This window comes from Chrysochloris asiatica, unplaced genomic scaffold (genome assembly GCF_000296735.1).
Source record: "Chrysochloris asiatica unplaced genomic scaffold, ChrAsi1.0 scaffold00133, whole genome shotgun sequence".
Taxonomy (NCBI): domain Eukaryota; kingdom Metazoa; phylum Chordata; class Mammalia; order Afrosoricida; family Chrysochloridae; genus Chrysochloris; species Chrysochloris asiatica.
Genome location: NW_006408651.1, coordinates 7,089,375 through 7,092,520, shown reverse-complemented (window position 1 = coordinate 7,092,520; position 3,146 = coordinate 7,089,375). Strand labels below are relative to the sequence as shown.

Here is a 3,146-nt window from a genome sequence, read left to right as displayed (position 1 = left end):
GTGTCAAATATACTCTCTCTTGTCCAAGCATTTCCTATACCATTTCTTCCTGAAGGACAAACAACTGAATCACCAGACTTATAGCTTTTGGGCTGAAAAGACTTTTAATGGGAGAAACTATGTCAGATGAAAAAATAAATAAAAGGCAGATTGATGATGTGATGTTTTGAAAAGACACAGCCATAAAGAATGAAAAATTCAGTAACTGTCTCTACTATTCCAATTGAATTGAAGAATCAAGAAGAATAATATAGGTTGGCATTGGCCATGATAAGAAAAGCCAAGGAAATATTTTCCCAAACTTGACAAGACAAAATTAATAAGTAAGCTACTTACTACACAGTGAAGCCATTTCCTAAGTGAACCTAGAATAACCAGAGAAGCAAGCATCAAAGTTTAAAGTGGGTAGAGATCTTGAGCATTCTCCTTGGATTCCTGAATAAACTGCCCTCAGAAATCCTTTTGTTCAATTGTTAGTTTTTCCTAAAATTTCTGTTTATATATTTAAACCAAGTGGACTGCAATTGTCCTTTAGAGCCTGTCAGCATGCTCAAGAAGCAAAATATATAATAGATGATGAGAGGACATCTCCATTTTCTGTTTCCCTCTAGTATAGTTAATGTATTCAGCTGCTAACTGAAAGGCTGAAAGTTCAAGTCTACTCAAAGGTGCTCAGAAGAAAGATCTACTGATATACTTACAAAAAATCAGCTATCAAAACCCCTAAGAACTATGGTTCTATTCTAACACACATGGGGTTGGCATGAACTGAAGTCCTCTTTACTACAAATGATAAAACTGGTAAGTTTAAGAAAAATTGATCTAACGTAACCCCTCATCTCAGATACTAGAAATCTCATAGCCTAAAGTACAAGTGAACTCATTCGTAGTCCCAAAGCTCTTCAGTAGCAAAACTGGGACTAATTCCTGGATACTTTTATTCCATGACACCTGGAATTTCAAACTGGGAGACATAGACTCCCAATGATACCCAATTAAGTGGTATTTCTGAGCAATCAGGAACACCAAGATTAACAAAGACATTTTGATGGTCAATTTTCTGTGTCTACTTGGCTAGGCTACATATGATCCTCAGTGGTTTGGGTAGATACTGAACTGGTTGCTCCTCCATAATGTAATGTAATGCAGTCATTGTCCATGATGTTTCCTGATGTGATCAGTCAATAAATTGAAAGAGTCGTTTTCCTTGGGAGTGCAGTTTGCCTTCAGAATATAAATGGATGTTCTGGCAGAGTATGTTGATCTTGACCCTGTACTCTTCTTGTCACCTCATCATTGGAAGTAAACAGGCAGAATTATCTGGCCTACCACCTGGCCTACAGATTTTGGATTTCACTAGCCCCCACAATTGCATCACTGTTTCTGTGGCCCATTCAGTTAGCATGTTAACCAAAAGGCTGGTGTTTCAAGCTCAGGGATGGGAGCCTTGACTAAGTTTTAAGAACTCAACTGTTCATAAAAAAGATTAATGGTAAGAACCCAACTGCAGCTCCACATAAGAAAGGTGTGGCAATTTGTTCTACTCTGACATATAAGACACAACTAACTTGATAAAAAAAAAAAAGATTTGATGTTTCAAAATTGTGGAAGCCATTTCCTTAAAGTAAATCTCTCTATATCTATCTATGTATAAGGAAGACTGTAGAAGAATTTTGCTTTTGAGTTATGGTGTTGGAGGAGAATATTGAAGGAATCATGGGTTGCCAAAAGAACCAACATATCTGTGTTGGAAGAAGTGCAACCACAGTGCTCCTTGGAGGCCAAGATGGCCAAACTTCATCTCTCATACTTCAGATATATTGTCAGGAGGAACCAGTCACTGGAGAAGGGTATCATGTTTGGTAAGGTGAAGTGTCAGAGAAAAAGAGGTGGACTGGCAAAGTGGCAGCATCAGTGGGCTTAAGCATGGCAACAATAGTGAGGTTGGCCCAGGGTGGAGCAATATTTTGTTCTGTTGTGCATAGGGTCACTGTGAATCGGTACCAACTTGATGGCACCTAACAACAATCGATCGTGTTGTTGTTTGGTGCCATCAAGTTGGCTCTGATTCATAAGGACCCAATGCAAAATAGAACAAAACACTGCCCAGTCCTCACAATTGTTAAGTTTGAGCTTGTTGTTGTAGCTACTGTCTCAGTCTGTCTCACTGAGGGTCTTACTCTTTTTTTGCTGACCCCCTAGTTTACAAAACACGATAACCTTTCCATGGACTTGTCTTCCTAATAACATACCTGCCTGGCACTGCCTCTCTATCCTCGCTTCTAAGGGCATACTGGTTGTACTTCTTTAAGAAAGGGTAAATTGTCCTTTGGCAGTCCATGGTATATATCTTTCTGATACTCTCTGCTTTTATCCAAGATCCATCTGTTGACAGCAATGATATCCCTATGCTCTCTTCTAAATCTGTGTTGAATTGTTAATGATTCCCTGTTGATGTACTGCTGCAAACATTTTAAAATGATATTCTTCATAATTTTACTAGTATGTAATATTAATGGTATTGTTCAATGATTTCAACATTTCATTGGGTCACCTTTCTTGTGCAAATATGGACCTTTCAATTGCTTGGCTGTTTTCTAAATTTCTTGGCATGGACTGAAGCTGTCAAAAACTTCACAGTTAACATTTTTGAAAGTAGGAGTCAAGAAATCAAATGGGTATCTGCATTAGGTAAATCTGTTGTAAAAGACCTCTTTAAAGTGTTAAAAAGCAAAGATGTCAATTTAAGGCCTGGGATGCGCCAGACCCAAGCCATTGTATTCTCAATAGCCTCATATGCATGTGAAAATTGAACAATGAATTAGAAAGACTTTAAAAGAATTGATGCATTTGTTGTGGAAGAATATTGATTGTCAGAAGTATGTTCCTTAAAAGCAAGACATTGTCTCTCATACTTTGGAAATATTGTCAGGAAAGACCAATCCCTGGAGAATGATATTATGCTTGATAAAGTGGAGAGTCAGCAAAAACAAGGCAGCAACAATGGGCTGAAACCTAACAACAATTGTGAGGATGATGGTACAGGACCTGACAGTGTTTTGTTCTGTTGTATGCAAACAGTACACAAAATTGTAAGGATAACAAATACACAATTTAAAGAAAATGTTGTGGCTTTTATTGCCAGA

At 37.8% G+C, this 3,146-nt stretch overlaps 1 pseudogene; it reads right to left on the bottom strand.

Moving 5' to 3' along the window:
- The window catches only part of LOC102842016, a 44,908-nt pseudogene extending 42,567 nt beyond the window's left edge, over positions 1–2,341 (bottom strand).
- Positions 2,342–3,146: the final 805 nt, after the last annotated feature.